This window comes from Mchenga conophoros, linkage group LG22 (genome assembly GCF_057382185.1).
Source record: "Mchenga conophoros isolate Kocher_MC1m ecotype Shallow Benthic linkage group LG22, M_conophoros_male_GT1.1, whole genome shotgun sequence".
NCBI lineage: Eukaryota > Metazoa > Chordata > Actinopteri > Cichliformes > Cichlidae > Mchenga > Mchenga conophoros.
In genome coordinates this window covers 7,023,511-7,044,960 of record NC_140546.1, presented here as the reverse complement: position 1 = coordinate 7,044,960, position 21,450 = coordinate 7,023,511, and the positions used below count along the sequence as shown (strand labels likewise).

The following is a 21,450-nucleotide window of genomic DNA, read 5'->3' as shown; positions in this document are numbered from 1 at the left end:
TAATGATCACACGCGTGGGAGATGGACACTAATGCAGACAGCCTCAAAATCTCAAAATGGTGGAGCATTGCTCAAACTTTTATAGCCTCTGGTGTCTCCACCTTATCATAAAACCTAAACATTCACATGCTTTCTCTCACACAGCACCTAAGCTACGACCTTGGCTCCCCGTTTATCTGCTCCTGCTGAGCTGGGGCAGAAAACTCCAGCATGTTCTGTTCTCTTTTAATCAGACAAATAAGGCGATGACTTTCTGCAAACAGTATTTCTTATAACTCAGTAGTATAATGCATCATAAAACAATATCATTCATTCACAATAAATCAACAGTTTAATATAATGCACATCAGTTTAACTAATGCAATAGTTATCAGCTTCTTCTAATTCAGGAGAATAATGCAAACTAAAATTACATAATAATTCACAATCTTTAATTAGGGGTATAGCATGGCATAAAATAATATTATTGTTAGGTATTTTGATACCATAGTAGCATTTACAGGATATTGTTTTATACAGGAAAACTGTTACTCAATAAGGCCCAACTACTAGTTGTTTTTCTCTTTCTCTGTGACCCAAGAATTAATGTGTAGGACTCACAAGCTGGTACCCCAAGGTCGAAAATACCACAGAGATGAGACCACTTCCTTACTCCCATCCTCCCTTTTTCTTTATCTCCTGGAAAAGGCTCGTTAAAGGCTAGGTGGTTTGTTTCAGAATTCACTGATGAAAGAACTCTGTATTTTATGTCTAGGAGTGTATTTTGCTGGGATGATCATAAATTATAGCTGAACTGATAAACTACACACAGGATACTTCTTTGCTCACAAGGCAGGAAGACGTTTCCTTATTTAGTCTGTACCGGTTTGAACTGGGAAAGCTGACACACGAACCTTTTTTTTCATCTATATAAACTGCTGTGTATCAAATAAACCTTTGAGTCGATTTGGGAAGACAACCTGAAGCAGTCTGTGTTTCCTTGTTCTCCCAAGCTGCTCCCGACGTCGTAACTAACCCAGCTGAATGGCATACCTGAGTGTTACTTTAAATAATTAGGAATCTTAGAAGGAAAGGACAGAACTCTGCTTATCGCTCACGCCACGGAGGAAACCCGGGAAGGCAATTTCCTTCAATTTTGGTGTCAGAAGTGGGATCCCTGACAGAAGGTAAATATGCGTCTTTCATATTTATATAAAGACCTATTATACCTCTCTCAGTGATTGATCCATAAAGAAACGGGATATGCTGACGAAGTTTCACTTAGTGATCCAGAGAGATACACTGACGACTTCCTCAGTCCCCGAATAAAGTAAATTAACCCTTGTGTGGTGTTGGTGGACACAGGAAGTTGCCTGTTGTCTTGAATATTTTAATTTTGTTTAAAAAAATAATAATAATTAATTGTTTAATTAAACGTACGTTAAAAAGTGAGAAGTTGCTCACTTAGAAAAGTGACACAGAAAGTTGCCTGTTGTCTTAAATACTTCTCGTTAAGTGAGAAGTTGCTCACCAAAGAGTGACACAGGGAGTTGCCTGTTATCTTGAAACGTACGTTAAGAAGTGAGAAGTTGCTCACTCACAGAAAGCTAGTAAATAATTAAATTTAATTTTGTTAAAAAAAAAAAAAAAACGAAAGAAAACTGAAAACGGGTCTCACAGACCCGATTACCATACAAGGGTTAAAAGCAGTAAATTAAAAGCAGAAAGACACAGGAAGTTGCCTGTTGTTTTACGAGAAGTTGCTCGTTAAGCGAGAAGTTGCTCGCTAAGTGAGAGTTGCTCACACAAACAAAAAATTGCTAGCAATAAATTTAAAGTGACCTCAGCTGTGCCGCAGCGAAAATACTAACATAAATCCTCCTAGCGTGTAAACCCCTCTGGAAATCACTGAACATGGGTCAGAATTATTCAAAGACCACAGACAGGTCCGATAAAAAATCTAAAGTACCTGTAAAACCAAAAATTAATAAAATACAAAATAAAGTCTCAAATAACGGCTCAGTACAACTCCCATTTCCGGTTACGTGTAACCTACGTCCACGAATCGGTGAAGACGTCCATGATCACGTATCCAGAACATGCGGGAGTGCTTATGTGACTGACTTTGTTTACAACTTAAGAAGTTCAATGCATTCTAATTTATTTCCGGAGCCTTATCCCGAACGATTATCGCCAGAAAACAGGTCAGTAGAAATGTTGAATATCATTTGTGATAAGAAAAGTAGTCTGCTTAAAAAGTCCTGTAGAAAATATATGATAGAATGCCGCGACGTGATGCATCAAATGTTACCGCTATGGACAAAAGGAGGGTAAATAATGGCAAAGTCGCCGATTTCTTTAAGAATCTAAAGAAATTCCTGCTAACAATGTCCAGAGACAAAATTGACTTAAATGCAGTAACTATGTGTAAACAGAAGCCTGATGAATCCATCCTAGTATTCATAAAACGCTTTATGCACTGTTGGACAAGCTAGAGGTGCAAATTTAGCTCAGTTTTCCAGCAGCCGCAGACACCCAAAGCAAAAATGAATTTGTGTATTTCATTTAACATAAAGGGTGAAATGTTTGCTGACACTGATAACAGCTTATGTTTTCTCTGCCCTATGTACCGACATGATGGAGAAGGAACATCCTCTGTGTCAGCTGGACCCTCAGCAGAGAATGAACTCAACATCCTTTTTGTCCGGTACTCTATGTCACACACTGTGCCAAAAAAAAACGTGTACAGACGCCACTACCAGGTAATCCCATGACTGGGAGCCACACTTTTGTTTCTCTCACACTGTTCAACAACATGATAACTGCTCACACAAGTGAAGGTCAAACAGTGATTTTGTCACATAACTCAGACATAGTTTATGACATAACTACACCATGTCGTCACATAGATCTAACCTACCCTATCCACTGTACTATTTCTGCAGTTACATTGCCAGCTGAATACCAGAATATGACATTATGGTCAAAAAGTGAGAATGATATAGGATTTATTGACTGCATACCTTATCACGCACAGCTAAAAAACAAAAAGCGAGTATATGTCAGGCAATGTCCCCTTTCCACGGAAAAAGCCGCAGCTCTAGATGTCATCATAGGAGATTTATTGACTACAGGAGCAATAAAGCCCACACTCCTGTCAATCCTGTGCCAAAGCCTAACAAACCTGGCGTATGGCGTTTCATACAAGACTTAAGGCAAATTAATGCAGTCAACATTCCTCTGCCACCTCTCGTTTCAGATGTTCACAGCATATTGACATGCATTGCATACACATTTTACCGTGGTGGATTTATGCTCCGCTCCTTTTTCTCATGAAGACACACAGCCGTTATTTGCATTCACACATAGAAATAAGCAGTACACTTGGACTCGTTTGCCCCAAGGCATGATAGACAGCTCTGCTGCTTTCTCAATGGTGCTCCACTCCTCCAGGGCTGCACCCTGATCCACATGTGGATGACCTCCTCCTCTGTGCTGAAAGTGAAAAACTATGTCAAACTGCTACACACATGCTTCTCCAGCACCTCCAAAAGACTGGCCACAAAGCATATGCAAAGAAAATGCAGTACTGTCAGACTTCTGTTCAATATTTGGGATTCACACTGTCTCACGGAAAACGTTCCATGACTGCAGACAGGGTCAAAGCTGTGACCTCCGTCCCTCGTCCCACTACACAGAAGGAAATGTTGTCCTTCCTGGGCATGGTGAACTATTGCAGACAGTGGATACCAGACTGTTCTTTTCATGACCACATTCTGCGTGACTGTTGTAAAAAAGACAAGCCTCCTCGAATACTGTGGTCCACAGAAATGACTGCCTCTTTCAATGCATTACAGGGAGTGCTGACCTCCGCCACTCAAAGGAGCTGCCTGAATTGTTCAGGAATGCCGGCCTGCCTGAGGGCAGTAGCAGCTTGCTCTATCATGATAAGGGACTGCGAGAAGCTTACACTCTCACATGACACTATTCTACACACCAATCACCAGGTCACGACCATTGTAGCAAACATAACTAAACAACATATGCAAATCTCACTATAAAAGCGAGCAGCACACCTGATTCGCCAGCACATTTATTGATCCTATGCTGTGTTCTTCTGACCGACAGGATGGCTCAGACAGGCTTGACGATCATGACTGCATGACACGTATACAGGAATCCACAGCACCATGTCCAGATTTAGAGCAAACACCTATCTCAGACTCAGCCACGGTTTATGTGGACGGGTCCTGTTCAAGGCCGAGTGACAACTAATTTCTTTGTGGCTATTCAGTGGTAACAGTGCCTGACATCATACTAGAGGCTCACTCATTACCATTTCACTCAGCACAAAAAGCAGAGCTCATGGCTTTAATACGCGCCTGTGAGCTACATTTGGATAAGCATGTGACAATTTACGCAGACAGCCGCTATGCATTTGGCGTTGTGCATGACTTTGGCACATTGTGGAGACAGAGAGGATTTAGATCTGCTGATGGAAAATAAATTGCTAAATTGTGATTTTGTTAAAAGACTTTTTCAGGCTATACAGCTGCCATCGGCCGTTGCAGTTGTAAAAACGAAAGGACACAGTACAGCTGACACAGACGAAGCAACAGGTAATGCCTTAGCAGACGTGACAGCCAAGGCTGCAGCTGCATCACAGCTCCCACCTCCGCAGGAAGTATTATCTGTGCCCCTACAGCTGCCACTTGTTACACTCCCAGACTATTTAGACACAAATGTTGATTTAAAATTCATACAAGAGCAAGCCTCTGCATAGAATAATGACTGTACCTTAGAAGACAGAGATGGCCTATACAAAAATCTTAAGGGTTTGATTGCCCTCCCATATTCCCTGATGCCAGTCCTTGCCCGACATTTTCACTGTGTGAGTCATGTCGGACAAAGAGGGGTAATAGGGGCAATAAAATCAAGATTTGTAATTGAGAAAACATCACATGCAGTAAAAAGCATATTAGCAACCTGTCTAACATGTGCGCGAACTAATGTAGGAAAATCAAAAGCGAAACATCAGCATTTACCACAACCAGATTTTCCATTTCATACATTACAAATTGATTTCACACATATGCCAGCACAAGGAAGCATCAAGTACTTACTGGTAATAGTGGATCAATTTAGTAAATGAGTAGAAGCTTATCCAACCTCAAAAGAAACTGCAGAAGTAGTCTGTCAAAAGTTGAGCAATGAAATAATACCCAGATTCGGAATACCTCACCAGATTAACAGTGATAGAGGATCTTCATTCACATTAGAAGTAATTCAAAAGTGTGCTAAAACTTTAATGACCTGGGTCAAATTACTTACTCAAGTCCTGTGTGAGATTGGAATGACTCAATCTGCAGTAACCAAATTATTTCCATTTGAAATAAGACTATTTCCAACACCATGGTCAGCTTCCAGAGGGGCACCGCTAGTAGAAGGTGATGTATATTGCATTGTCCACTGATGTTCACAACCTGGTAGAAAAACTGAATAATAACTATCAGAAAGTTTGTCTCTCTCAGCTTTTCCCCTCCACAGTTCCACCAGTGGAGACAAGGAGATGCATGTTGGAGAAGCCACTAAAACCAAGGACTCTCTGGGAGGCCGCGCGTGTTCCAGCCCCCAGACTGTACTGGCAGTGACGAAGAACCAGCATCCTCACAGACGGACAACCTCAGTGGATTCATGCCAGCAGGGTTAAGACCAGCCCAATCGGACCATCTCAGGCGTCGGATCAAGCAGACGACATCTCCGGCGAGCCAGCGCCCGGATCCAATGTACACACACACACAATCACTGATTAACACACAACGCCTGAAAGAGCCAAGACTCAGAGAGCTCTTTGATGCTTCACCTGAACAACAACAAGGTACTCAAACATCCAGCAGGAACAGAAAGCCAAAAGTACCACATGATGTCTAACCTGATAAAGCCAGACTCATTTCATCCTGATAATGGAGAAAATGAAATGCCCATTGTCATCATACGACGCTTATTCAATGTCTCTCGAACCTGGGACCAGGCCAGAAGACGACTGATGAACTGTCTTTTTTATATATTTAGGTTATTAATCATATCTACTGCATTAACCTTAGGATTTTTATTTACTATTTCATATTGTAAAGTGCAACCCTGTTCACATTTCTGCAAGCCACATTTTCAATGATAACCCATATAGCTACCAGTACAGCCACTTCAATGTATTTGCAATTAGCACAAATTGATCCTGAGGATGTGCCAGATGTTACCAATGATGTTCCTGATGTGTATATTGAACATTAGGTTGTGAACTATTACATTTTATGATTTGCTTTTTATATTATGTTATTACATTTTATTACATTTGTGATTTTTCCTTTCTATTTGAGTTATTATTTTTAAAAATAATAAAAGAGGGGAACTGTTAGGTATTTTGATACCATAGTAGCATTTACAGGATATTGTTTTATACAGGAAAACTGTTACTCAATAAGGCCCAACTACTAGTTGTTTTTCTCTTTCTCTGTGACCCAAGAATTAATGTGTAGGACTCACAAGCTGGTACCCCAAGGTCGAAAATACCACAGAGATGAGACCACTTCCTTACTCCCATCCTCCCTTTTTCTTTATCTCCTGGAAAAGGCTCGTTAAAGGCTAGGTGGTTTGTTTCAGAATTCACTGATGAAAGAACTCTGTATTTTATGTCTAGGAGTGTATTTTGCTGGGATGATCATAAATTATAGCTGAACTGATAAACTACACACAGGATACTTCTTTGCTCACAAGGCAGGAAGACGTTTCCTTATTTAGTCTGTACCGGTTTGAACTGGGAAAGCTGACACACGAACCTTTTTTTTCATCTATATAAACTGCTGTGTATCAAATAAACCTTTGAGTCGATTTGGGAAGACAACCTGAAGCAGTCTGTGTTTCCTTGTTCTCCCAAGCTGCTCCCGACGTCGTAACTAACCCAGCTGAATGGCATACCTGAGTGTTACTTTAAATAATTAGGAATCTTAGAAGGAAAGGACAGAACTCTGCTTATCGCTCACGCCACGGAGGAAACCCGGGAAGGCAATTTCCTTCAATTATAATCTAACAATTCCCCCTGATGAGGTCATTAGAATAATGACCTCACCAACACCCTTCAATTCACTGTGGCCGGGTTCATTTCTTCTCACTCCTGAGGTCCTTTGTCCCCCTGAGGGGCGAACCATATGTGGGATGACCTCTGTGTTTGCGCAGTTCAGATGCAAGAAAAACTATTATTCCAACAATAGCGGGTACAGATGACACTCCCCAGGTCTCCCACAGCTTTTAGCCTTTATTTTATTGCTGCAGCTACCAGTGTCGTCCAGTTGGGTGATCCCCTGCTCTTCATTCTTCAACCTTAGGGGTTAGACAACCCTTCAGTCGTGGCACAGATCAGGGGATTATTCTGCCCCGATTTCAAACAACGATCTGTGTATCCTCCAGAAAAAGGAACAGGAAGGTGCCCCCTTTTTTTTTCCCAAAAGCCTCTCGAACTTCGTTGGTCTGGTGTTCCCGGATTTCCGCCAAACCCTTCATGGTTATTGCTGTGTTTATGGGATCCATCCTTTTGTGGTGACTAGCTGGAGCCCAAACGCCATGACCCTTGGACCCAGTTGATGTCTCGGCAGTCACTGTGTCTGTCTCTGCTGCGGAGGATCCTCGCATATCTGTGACCTCGTCTGGTGTCTGTTCCTTTCCCTGTAAGAGACAGAAAACCACAACACCTCTCTTCCTAACCCTAATAATCTAATGTTGTTATCTATTGACCTTCTAGTGACTCAGAATTGGCCTAAAACATTCAGAATGTCCCAGGGACTTATTCTAATCATATCCTATGTGTGTGTAAGCGTGTTTGCATTTAGCCCTCTGCACTCAAGGCATTTCCTACACTTTATCAGTCCGGACAGTCACGCCGAACGAAGCTTCTGACCTTCAAAAGGCCGAGTGCCAACTCGTTATAAGCACATTTGCAAGATATGTCTGAAAATTATTGAAACCCCTCTTTTTGACAAAAGACAAAGAAATTAACAAATCTTCTAAACGCTACTCAGTTCATTTCAATGAGTAATGATTAAACATGAAAGTGATGATTTATACTTTTTCACTGATTCTCTAAAAGGTCCGTCTTCTCGGACCGCTATTAGCTTAAGCTTTACCATACCTAAGGTATTAAAGACACAAATGAAGTTATAAAATGTTCAAATAATCCTTGTTTGATGTTAAAGCTCCACTTCCCCCCCCCTTTTTTGACACATTCCAATGTGTCAAATCAACGGAGCTAGAACATTCAAAAAAGTTAGGCAGCTACAAAGTTTCCCAGACTCTTAAGGTGATCCGCGTGTAATGTTCTGACTCAGGTATTTAATATTTTAATAAATGTCGTTTAATTAACTGCCACTACTTAAACTAAACTTAAAGACATAATTGAAGAAAAAATCACAAAGAATAACATGATATCAGTGTTTTGTAAGCGCGTGCGGCCTTCTATGCTCGAAGCCTTTTCCCTCAATAGATCAGTCAGACATTCGCGCTGACTGTAGCTTTTAACCCTTATTAACTTGAGCACAACTCTACAATGAGCAACAAGTTGCAATATGTATAAAAATGATCATGGTTACACCTGCAATGAAAAATTATATCATTATCCTAACACCTGTAAATAAAGATTCATCAGAGGTTATAACAATCACAGGAACACAGATGTTAGTACAAGGTCAAAAGCTTCAATAAACGATCATCGATGCAATGCTTGTTGCATGATTCTCCTACAATAATAATGCTGATATTAAAATAACAGTATAACACCCCCTTTTATCCCGTTTCACTTGACCCATAAACGTTTGTAAATGCCTCTTTTACTCTTAATTTTATTTCCCCCTGTTCTCCCCTTACTAACCACAGCAGGGGGATCTTAGTTTTGAATCAGCCATGAATCCAGCTCACCTGATTCATCAGTGAGCTCCATCATCACTGGCGTCTGACAGGGTGGCGCTGCATACTCTTCCTTTAATGTCACTATTTTCAACCTGTTAATTAGAGTGTTTAAACCTGAAGTCGACTACGTCCACAACAAGTCAATACAGCTGTAAATGTGGCCAATTATCAATCTATTACCAATCAATAACAACAGATAACTTCTATTTTATGCATGCTTTTAATCAACCACTCACCCAGAGGATCTCCAATCCCAGGAAATTCCTTCTCCTCCTTTAATGAGTCTGTCCTCCTTCCATGCCCTGGTAACTGGTCCATCCAGAGCCATATGATCTCAAATATACATGCAACAAGCCAAACCACACCTCGGTCACACCAACCCTCTCCTGCCCCGAAGATGTCCAATGCCATCCTAGTATGGACTGAAAGTGGCTTTAACGCTGACTGTCCTGACAATCCATCTTATACATTTCCTGGTCAGATTTGCCAATCTCTGCACCAGGGTTTTAAACGTTTCGCCATTTTCATTAGTTGTTATTTTCTATTTAGTTTCAACTCCAGATTTTCAATTTTTACCAGTTGTAATTAGTTTTTACCAATGTTTTGCTAGTTTAGTCTAGTTTTTATTTTCTAAAAATCCTTAGTTTCAGTTCAGTTTTAGTTGTGTTTTGCAAAAATTAAGTGTAACAAAATCTCAGTTCCATCATATCAATCATGCTCTTCTGGTTATCCTTGGGTGTTGAGACTAATAACTGTTAACTCTTGCCGCACCGAGTGTTCCTAATTTTGGTTGAAGTGGATTAATAACCTTTTTGAAGGCGATTGTTTCACACATTTATTTAGATGTCCCAGTCCTGTTATCTCGGGATACATCACGCTGCCTTATCTGGGGTTAGCTGTTTTCGGGGGATGCGGGTTGAGTGGGGGAGCTCTTCAAGGAGGGGGAGAGTGCTCCCCCTGATGAGGTCTTCTAGGTAAGCTAGGTTAACCTTCTTGTGTGAGCTTTTCAAGTGCACTTTAAGGTTTGTGGGATTTTTCGTGTCATAAATGTCCCTCATAACCCCCTGATGGCCCAGTAATTCATTTTTGCGCAAGGTAGTACACATTTAGTTTTTGCTTGTAGCTCTCATACTCTACTTGTCACTCCTCTAAGTCCTGATGTTTCTTAGAGAGGACAACAGTACCTTTAAAATTATATCACATGTGTGGGGGTGTGGCCTTGTCAATTGTTTTTCCCACCTTTTCAAAATGGCTGGCGTGCCCACAAGCACATTTTATGGAAGAAAGAAAGGTAAGCTTGATATTTACCTTTAAAATGTTTTGTTAAACTCAGATTTTTATTTTATTCAAAAAATAAACATCTAGTAAATAATTTGAGGGGTCTTTAAGAATTAGGCTTATTTAGTTTCACAGAGAACATGACTAATTTATTAATGTGTGCTCTACACATTGGGACTTTGTACTTATATTTGTTTCACTGTTTCCTAATAGACAACTTTTGACAAAGGCAGAGAGAATTCATAGCAGAATTATTGAGGGAGATTCAAACATAGATTTTTCAAAAGATAAGAGTCATGTGAGCCAGGTAGGGAAGGGTGAGAACCCACTAAGAGCCACACAAAGATTATCGAGATGCAGTGGCAGATGTAATAGAGGAAAACACAGGGCCACCTAAAATCTGTCATCCTATTTGGTGCAAAACCAACATGTAGGAGAATCTAGAATTTTTGATTTTGAGTTAAAAATAAAATATGGGTAAAATGCAGAAATCTTTTTCAGTAAAGTAAAAAATAAGAGTCGCAATTATAGTTGAATCCATAACACCTAATTGTTTCTACAAGATCACGTCGTTGCTAAAAGTTATCAGTGATCTCAATGTGTGAAAAGAACTCACAGTATCTGGAGTTTAAGCTCCTCTTGGCTGAGAACCCTGGGACAAACATGTGAACAAGGCTTGAATAGTACCAGTAATTGAGATCTCTCTCCAAAGATCAATAAAAGGAAGCCCCCGTCCGATGAGAGTGTAGCAAAATATGGTTCACTCCACTTGCCTGAAATAGTTAAGAGTCCAAGGCATTTCCGTTGTAGATGGTTGGGTGCAACAGTAAAACATATGTGAGATGTGGGAAGTGCCAAATGTTCCTTTGTGTCTCCAAATAAAAAAAAAAAAAATCACAGTACTTCCTCAGATATCATAAATAAATTGACTTTTGTGAAATAGAAAGCCCAGTGCAATCACTTGTTCCTGAACCAATGGCTTACAGCTAGTGAAGTGTCAGTGACTTCTAATTTGATCCCTGATCTACAGTTTTATGATATTGTTATCATAAAACTGTAGATCAGTTTTAATATCCTGCTTACAAAAATTTCAGTGGAACATGTAATCTTCTTAAATAGCTCTTGAATGTTGTTAATTTCACATTCGTGATCAATGAACTCCCCTTGTGCACTGTAGTGCACATGTTATAAAATTTAAATAAATTAGTTAAAAACAATTTTGTTTTTGTAATGTGTTTATTTTACCGTCCCAACACTTGATTTATCTTAAAAAGAAAAAAGAAAAAAGAAAAAGAAAAAATGAAAATACTTATCAATGCAACTAAACAGATTTTGCTATAAATCCAGTTAATTTTAGTTAATTTTGTGAACATTCATTACAGTTTTAGTTAGTCTTCCTTTTTGTTTTGATTTTATTACCGTTAATGCAAATTTTTCCACTTCTAGTTTTCGTTATTTCATTTGTTGTCTTTAATAATAATAATCTTCTCTACACCCTTGAATAAACATACTTAATATGATCAACATTTTTTTTTTTTTGCTGTGTATCAATTCACTTTTTTTTTATTCAAATGCTCCAGCCTTATGTGGTTTATGACATGTGTTGATCTAAACCTCCACTCTGTCTCTAAATGTTTGAAGAATTTTTAAGTTCAGGGTCAAATTTTAAGAATTTGACCATAGGTGAAAGTTATGGCGTTATCACCCCCTTTTGGGGATTACCTTTTTCCAGTTTTGATGATATTCCTCCCCATTCTCTATTTTTTGCAAGTACCCCTCTTCGGTGGCGAGAAACTGTTGGTGTGATCAAGCGGGTGCTGTAAAAACAAAAGCTCAGGACAGAACAGTCACCAGTCATGTACTTCATTCAAAATTAACATATATTAAACTTCATATTGATCCTCTGAGTGTAATGGTACATTTTAATTTGCACTTCTCCAAACTAAAAACAATATTTTCTTTATTTTACTCTTGTTCTTGTGCAGCACCACCCCTCAGCACATGCCCCTGTTATTTTATCTTACTTTTAAATTGTTGACTACTTCAAGAAAGCGCCCAAAAGACGGGGACCAGTGTTTATCATTACATATCTCCATTTTGAGTGTGGCTGTCTATCATTCCCCTGTTATTCATAGACCTCGGTGGAGGTTTTTTTGTTTGTTTGTTTGTTTTTGTTCTTTACCTCTAAAAAATTAATTGACTTTTTACAGTGACCCACTATGGTTAATAATAACATGTTCAGTCATGAGTGGAATCAAACCTTTTCTTCACTTTAGCATTTAACATTCCCAACCATATAATATGATAAATTAATTGAAACACAGCTACTAAAACACAATTTTCTTAATGCAAACATCAGTAACTCAAAATTAGCAACCAAAGGGTTAAGTCTGCAGTTCACACTGCTGTGAAGCTACAGCTCTTTAGTCTCTGTCATTCTTCTGTTCTTGCAAACAAAACAAAGCAAGACAAAACATCCACCCTTCTTTTACAGGCTGGGTGAATTGTCTGTGGACATTCAATAATCCTAAAGTCGGCACCGTTTTTGTCTCAGTATCAAGTCAGTTAAACTTTTAGTCGTCAGTCCATCACAGTCCAGTCATGCATACCTCCACACACATTCATACCAGATATTGCTGATAATGGAGTCTCACGCGCAGCCTATTCGAGGCTCCATCACCAGCAAGATGACGTCATCATTTTAAAGGAAACAGTTCCTTGTTTGTTTTTCCTTCTTTGGACTGGATTGACTCGCTGCAATCCTTTTAGGCTTCAGGATCAGTGTCCCATATAAGTGAATTTTCTCCCAAGCCCATTATAATCATGGAGAAAAAATACTTTGCGACTGTTTTCAATAAGAATATTTTATAGCGCTTTAAAGTTCAATCTCTCAGGCCTGGATTAAAGAGCTGATTTGTTAAATCAGGAACTCACAAAATACCAAAATGTCACCACCGGTGGATCACACCTCTCTGATGTTCTTATCTCAGTGCACTGTAACAAAAGAAAAAACAAACGTAAACAATAAAACACTCATATAATAACAGATACTGGGGCCCATTGGAAACATGTCCAAAGTTCAAACCATCTTTCTCTCTCTTAGAGAAAGAGAACAATCCAAACCTCACTGATAGAATCAACCTAGTGTCAAACAAAACCCAAAAATCAACTAAAACTTCACACACTATATTGTGTAGGCATACAGGCACCATAACTCCTTTTCTTTTTTTTTTTTCACTGACAAATACATGTTGGATCAACTTAATTCAATAGTAGACACTGGTTACACACAAATGTTTTGCTTTGGCAGAAACTTAAACAACTGAGTCAAATCAACACAACCATTTCATATTCTCTCCGAAATCAAACTCACACCGTTCACTCATCATTTTCACTCTGTACCACTGCTCCTTATCAGGCTGTGTGAAGCACAGTACACAATTCAGTGGAGGCCTTAAGCCATAAACAGACATCACGCACAGACATTGTTTTCACAACCAAACTACTTTAGACCTTGTCCCCTACATCTACACAGATGCCCTCTGTGTGGCATGAAATACATTTTAACCAATAAACAATCAATGAGTTCTTATTGTTGTACCCGACTCCATATTTGGATGTTCGTGTGCAGCATTTGTTAGTAAAGCATTCTTCATTGCATCAGCGTGTGTGTATCACTCTTTATTGCACAAGCTTGTAAATGTGTGTGTGTGTGGATCACTCTTCAGTGAATTGAATCAGCATTTCGTTTTTTTTTTATTTTTTCCTTTTGCACGTGTGTGTGTCATTTCTCACTCAATCAACGAGTGTATCTGTGCATATGTGTGTTTCTCTTCATTCTGAGTCAGTGCATGTGGATGGGTGTGTTTGTGTGGGTGTTTGTGTTCATCACTTTCCTGTTCTGGTGTTCTGGGTAAACCACGGCCTGAAGCGTGCCCTGGGGTCCTGCCCTCCTCCTTAGCTTGACCCTTTTGCTTCTGTAGCTCCTTCAGGGTTTTGATACGCAGCTCAATCGTCTGGATGTCAGTGTCAAGCTCCAGTCTACGCTGCTGCTCCAGCTCTTCCTCTGTTTCTCCCAGCCAATTCAAGATTTTGTTCAGGTCAAAGTTCAGCTGCTGTCACTGCTGCTCGTTCTGCTTTATTCTCATCTCCTTGCTGAGGTCCTGAGCCTGATTTCAAGTCGTGTGTCTGGGACTCCAAGTCTGATGGTTTCGATAATCAGCCAGCTCCTCCTGAGCCACGCTCAGTTTTCTGCTCTGATGCCTTGAGCTCTTACTGAGGGCAGAAACCTCACAATCTTTTCCGTCCACTTCAGATTGAAGTCCATCGATGTTTTCCTTGCTTTGCTCCACGGCCTTTTGCGGCTTTGCTGTTCGGCTCTTCTCAGAGGTCAGCTCCTGGCCGAGCCCCGACACCTGTGCCTTCAGCTTATTTTCTCCTGGTGTTTTGTCCATTCTGAGGTGCCTCCTGACCTCAGTTACTCCTCCTGTTTCTGGCACGCCCTTTTTGCTGCCCGATGGTCATTGTTGGTCCGTCACTGTCCTGCACAGTTTTAATGCAGAGTGGTTAAGGTCAGCATGGTTTTGCTCGGCCTCTCTTTTCATCTGGGCTTAACGGGCGTCTCATCACAGCTCTGTCAGCTGAAGCTGTCTTTTTCCATATGGCAAGAATGTAAAGAGTGTGTGAGAGGGGTGTGTCCGATCAGGCACAATGCTGGTGGCTTTGCGAGTGCCTCGTTTTCCAAATCCAAATGTTTATTTGTCACGTACACAGCAACAGAGAGAACAGTCTGTTGTTGGGATGGCTGAGGTCCTTCACGATCTTCCTGGTCTTGGTCCAGCACCGCCTGCTGTAGATTGCGTGCAGGTCAGGGTGCTCGGAGCGGATGGTGCGCTCAGCTGATTTCACAACCCTCTGTAGAGCTTGTCTGTCCGGCATGGTGCTGTTCCCGAACCAGACTGTGATACAGCTGCTCAGGATGCTCTCGATAGTTCCTCTATAGAAGGTGGTCAGAATCGGTGGTGGGAGCCGGGCCTTTCTCAGTCTTCTCAGAAAGAAAAGACGCTGACGGAAATCTCCCCGTGTAGTGAAACGGGCCTTGGATTTAACGCTCTCCGTCTCTGCTGCATGAGATCGTTTTCTTGCAGCACTGTTGACATTTTCAGGTTGTTGTTGTGGGTCCAGCTGCTTTAGCATTTGGTCAGGGTCACATCAAAGATGGTAAAGGAGAGAGCAAAGATGGTAGGGGGGAGAGCAGGAGTCCAGGGTCAGCCTCGGCTTCCCGGGCCAACAAAGCAGCCTGTAATCAAACATAAAGAGAAAAAACAAAACGAACACAAAACAAAAACAAACGAACAGGAAAATGATGTTATTTTGGCTGCATTATTCAGAGAGGGGAGAAACAACGGGACCAGGCCCTGTGTCAGCCTTCTCTCCCCCTTTTTTTGTTTTTTCTCTCCATATAATCCACTCATGACCCACTAAGCTGACAGGACAATACAGGTACATGTTAAAATTCTTAAGATCATGTTTAAAAGCACAAAAATTTGAATTTTCTTTCATTTAGTAATCACTTGTATTACTCAATCAGCAGAAATGTCACAATTTGACTTTTATTAACCACTAAATTTGTCGTGTCTTTTTTTTTTTTTTTTTAAGTTAAGTTGTTGTCCTGCAACCCAGAGAATTTATTTGTTAGTAGTGGATAAACTTTATTATTTAACGGCAGGTATATGTTAAGTTTCACTGCTTTACTTGCTGGAAAATCTTCACGTGTTCATGGGTGTAAGCTGTTTCTTCATTGCGTGTGTGTGCGTTTGTAAATGGGCTAATTTGACGTTTTTTTCTCAAACGAGGCATTTCTCTAGCACGTGCCTCTCTCTCACATTTCTCTGCTTGTGTGTGTTTTTGTTTCACCTTTTGTTGTGATGCTCCGGACGCCTTCCCAACCTGCACAACTCCGTTGGCCCCAATTTTATGAATTAAAAACTTCTCTTAATTTCTCCTTTAATTCTCTGCTAGCTGCTGTCTTTTCCACAGCTGCTGATTCTTGCTGAGTTTGGTTTCCATTACTATAATTTGCTTCGGCCGCTGTGCTTGTGGGGGCAGTTGGTCCAGGCCCGTAGCCACCTGTATCAACACACTGAGAGATTTATTTAATATCATTTTCATCACTGTTAAATAGACCAGCAGGCAAGACGCCCACCTTTGCACTGCGGACTACATGCCAGTCTCCCAACACACTCCTCTCTGAGTTTCAGTTTTAAAACCCAACATCATTCACACCCTAGTCATTCAAAACCTTATTTGTAATATTATAATCAGAAAAATCAGCGTTTTAATTACAGGCATGTATCATTGTTTGCAAATCAAAATTATAAAACTCAATAACACGCTAAACAGGAAGCAAAGTCCTCTGTGCGCGTCACCGCTCATTTGCATGTTCACACACAGTCTAAAAATAGCTCGCAGCGCTGCAGTGCGCTGTCGTCACACACAGGGTCACACAAAGCTCAGACAAAACTCTTTTATTTTATATTACAAAGACGTCTTATATTTATAATCACTGACAGGCCTGACAGATTCAGCGCCTAACAAATTTCGACAAATTTAACCATAATGGGTCCAACCGAAGAAAGGTAACTTTTTTGTAATCAATCAACCAGTATCAGACTCTAACTGTATCTGGCCTAATTCCTAAGGTCCCTAACTCAATTTAACAGTATCCAAAAAAGCACATCACACCGTTCCAAACGGTGAGGAGACTCTAACTCCTAGCTTATTCTCGGGATGCCCTGTACCCCACAGCTAAGCCAAACTGAACTATCCCTGTTCGACGACAGGTCAAAGCCGCGCGTCCACGGCCAGGAGGGAGCGTAACCTCCGGGCTATGTGCTTCTTAGCGGACTCTAACCGCCGTTCTATAATAATTTATAACAATTTGAAACAACAGTCAACGCCCTAAAGCAAGAGTATGACTAAGCCAGGTGCCACCTAGAGGTCAATGGGGACTCGAACCCACAAACTGACCACACAGGTCCACTCTATAACCAATCTGGACTCTAACCAGCAAAATGACCAATTCCCTACCAAACTACTTGAGCCTTTATCTCAATTCCTTGGGACTCTAACCCAGCATTTCTTTCATTTCCTTGGGACTCGAACCCAGCATTTCATACTTTTTCAACTTCATTAAAGACTCTTAGCCGACTTTAACTGCATAACACACGCGGATCCTCATCAAAATCAAAACAGACCCTCTACCAGTAATTTCAGTGAGTAGACTTTAATTTAGTCATATCCAATTTGGCACACTTTGGAAATAATTCAACAGGTAGTGCCTTACCTTTAGATAAGCCGGCTTATGCCCACTCACGTCAGACCACTGGCTCGTGCCTGTCCGTTCGACAACCTCAGACCGTCCAAACTTTTAAATTCCACCCCAACACCACAGGACGAGCCCCCAAAATGTTAAGGTTCAAAAATATTGGGGATGGAGACAAGAGAAAAACCACAATAACAACACTGGTCCGGTCGGGTTGAGTCAAACGATGGTTTTAATGATCACACGCGTGGGAGATGGACACTGATGCAGACAGCCTCAAAATCTCAAAATGGTGGAGCATTGCTCAAACTTTTATAGCCTCTGGTGTCTCCACCTTATCATAAAACCTAAACATTCACATGCTTCCTCTCACACAGCACCTAAGCTACGACCTTGGCTCCCCGTTTATCTGCTCCTGCTGAGCTGGGGCAGAAAACTCCAGCATGTTCTGTTCTCTTTTAATCAGACAAATAAGGCGATGACTTTCTGCAAACAGTATTTCTTATAACTCAGCAGTATAATGCATCATAAAACAATATCATTCATTCACAATAAATCAACAGTTTAATATAATGCACATCAGTTTAACTAATGCAATAGTTATCAGCTTCTTCTAATTCAGGAGAATAATGCAAACTAAAACTACATAATAATTCACAATCTTTAATTAGGGGTATAGCATGGCATAAAATAATATTATAATCTAACAAGTGTTACATCATATTCTATAAGCAGAGATGGGCAGTAACACGTTACTGTAATCCGATTACTTTTTCAAGTAACAAGTAAAGTAAGGGATTACTATTGCAAAAACGGTAATTAGATTACCGTTACTTTACCGTAGGAATGCTGCGTTACCGCGTTACTAAAACGGTGAATTTTTTTTGAGAGAATGTCTCATGACAGTGACGTAAGCGAGTGAGACCTTCGTGACAACAGCTGTCTGCAGATCAACAATGGATCATATATCGAGTGCGGGAGAGAGTATGAGTGTGCAGCGTTTAATGTGTGGAAGTACTGACCTTATTTTGAGTTTGATTCCATAAAAAGTGACAAAAACATTAGTGTCCGTTGTGCGTGGGAAGAAAACTTCTTTGTACAGCGAAAAAAACCCCTAAACTTCCAAGCAAGCACTGAGTGTGCAACGACGTAATGGGAAATTCACAGAGAAACTCGCGGATTCTTCCACTGACCGCTGCGGCTCACCTGCACCAGGGTAAACCTCCGCCTACCCACTCCTGCTTTACAGGTGAAAATAGAGCAACAGGACCGCTAGTCTTTGACTTTATTTATTTTCTGCTGTGTTTTATTTGCATCTATTTGAAAGACTGAGTGTAAACACACACAAAAAATTATTTTGTGTGCTGGAATGTGCAGAAAATAGGTTTAAATACTAAACAAATTTCTTCCAGTCAGAGAATGTTGCATATAATTAAATTTTTGATTGATGCATAAAGTTAAAAGATTAAAACTAATAAAACAAGTTTTAAAAAGGGACTTTTCCTTTTGATTACATTTTCTATGATGGATTATGTAGAAAAAGTAGAATTGGGCTGAAAGATCTATCGCTTTATCACCTATTCAGGTTGTAAATCGTGTTTTTAAAAAGTAACTAAGAAATTAATTACTTTTGAAAATAAGTAATCAGTAAAGTAACGGGATTACTATTTTGGGGAAGTAATCAGTAATTAGTTACTGATTACTTTTTTCAAGTAACTTGACCAACACTGTCTATAAGGATGTTATGTGTTTGTATACTTTCTGCCCAGTTTGACCCATTTAGCAGAAGTCAGCCTGTTTAAGGCTCTGTTATCTATTCTGTATGACTTGAAGCAGTTATGACATGGTCTGATTTTCTCACCCAATAAAGGAATATTCAATATATCAGTCTACTCTTCATTCTATCAGAAACAATTATCACAGCTCGTACATTTTCTTTTTATACATATATGTAAGCATTGAGCCAAATTTAGTAATGCCAACATACTGAAGGAACAACATTTGTCTCATATATAATACATCTATATATACACTGTCAAAGATACTTGTCTATGAGTGAAGATTTAAGGTGATAGGACATATATATAACTGCAACTTGAATATTTACTGAAGCTCAGTATTTGACACAGAGTTCACTCACATGAATTTCACTCACATGTGCTGTACCAGTGTACCTGCACATGTGATGTGACAATAGAAACGATTTGATTTGAGAGTTCAAACTCACTGCTGTAATACTAATAATGATTAATATAATAACTATAATATTGGCCATATCATATTTACACTGACTTTAGTCTCATGAACAACATTAACTAATTGTTATTTACTAGCTAATCTTAAATGACTGTTCAGTACAGAAATGAAGCCCAACAATCATGTTTTACAGTCCTGTGGTCTCAGCCTCAGATACTTATTAAATCACACAAAGATCGTGTAGAAACAAACAAACAAATGAACGAAATATGTTCTCCTTCATTTCTGTCAACCACACGTTTCCAGCTATCGTGGTTGCTAGGCAACCTGGGCAGCGCGATGGAGGCTAGACTGTCCCATTTCACAAGCCTCGCACTTCCGGCCTCATCGGTCTTTGAGTACGCGGCCCTTGAGGACCGCTGAGGCTGCGTACTTTAAGGCTGCAGACCCTGAATTGGGATACAACCTATGTTTCTCTGGTGAAATTCAGTATGGTTCCGACAACAGTTTTATGTCAATGGACAATCCTTAATGTGTGTGTGTGTGTGTGTGTGTGTGTGTGGGGTGGTGGTGGTGGTGGTGGGGGGTCAGAGGATGTGTTCGCCCAGGGCGCCAAACAGGCTAGTGTTAGATGTTTTAGTATTATGGGAGCATGTACTGGGTATTCTTTTGATGATATTATACAAAGGACCCTGTTTCTGCAATGCCCTTTGTTTGAACCTCATCTCCTCTTGCTGTGTCAACTGTGAAAGTAGATACTAAGGTTGGAAGGAAAACACCAACAAATCACTCTTTTACTTGTCACTCCCTTGCAGAGGATGTTTATGTAAAGACCATCTGGATTGTGTGAGAACTCAGGATGTAGCAAATTTCTGTATAAGATTTATAGGCTTTGAGAGTGCATCTTACTGCAATTGTAGAACAAAGGATTCTAACTGTCTAAGTGTTTAACGGACCTGTCAAAGGTATGTTGAGATACGATTGTAGAAGGCCCCTTTCAGAGCGGGGGGGGACCTTCCTTATATGGTTCTAACTTGAAACTTGTTGACACACGAACCTTTCTGTCTATAAAAACCCTGCACAAAGAATAAACCTTTGAGTTGATTTTGGGAAAGCAACCCGGACAGTCTCTGTGTCGTTTTGTTCTCCCAGCTGCTCCCGACATCGTAACTAACCCGCTGACGGCATATCTGAGTGTTACTGGAGAATATATTGCTGAGTGTTATTTAAGAATAATTTTGAATCTTATAGGGTAAAGACATAGACGCCCACGCCTCGGAGAAACCCGACCCGAGTTTCTTTCAGCTAGGACTACCACTGATCATGGGGATCAAAGAATCGGGTTAAATATCCCTCATATGTGCCAGTCTAGAACCAGGTTTATTTTATTTTATTTTTTAAATTAGATTGCCAGTCATCTCTGTATATTAAAGAGAAAATTAATGAATGTTGATCTTTTTGGATGGCTATTAGAATACACAGGAAATATTATAACCTGTGAGGCACTTTCATGTTCATTAGTTCATTGCAAAACCTGTTAACTTGTGTTGATGGGACAGCTAATTTGTATCTTTTCTTTCTATATGGTATGTAGTATACATATGCTAGCCCAAGCAGTTTTATGTCCTTGTACTCCCTGCTGCTTCATTTCTATAAAGAATAGAATCGACTAGTCAGTTCAGTTTCCTTCAGTTACACACCCCAAAAAAGATGCACTA

At 40.1% G+C, this 21,450-nt stretch overlaps 1 long non-coding RNA gene across 1 annotated transcript; it reads left to right on the top strand.

The window, feature by feature from the left end:
- The first annotated feature begins 471 nt into the window (after nucleotides 1-471).
- Nucleotides 472-6,880, top strand: LOC146548687 (uncharacterized). The gene is made up of 2 exons (XR_014890508.1): nucleotides 472-2,183; nucleotides 2,626-6,880. It is a non-coding gene; the product is annotated as an uncharacterized LOC146548687 (long non-coding RNA).
- Nucleotides 6,881-21,450: the final 14,570 nt, after the last annotated feature.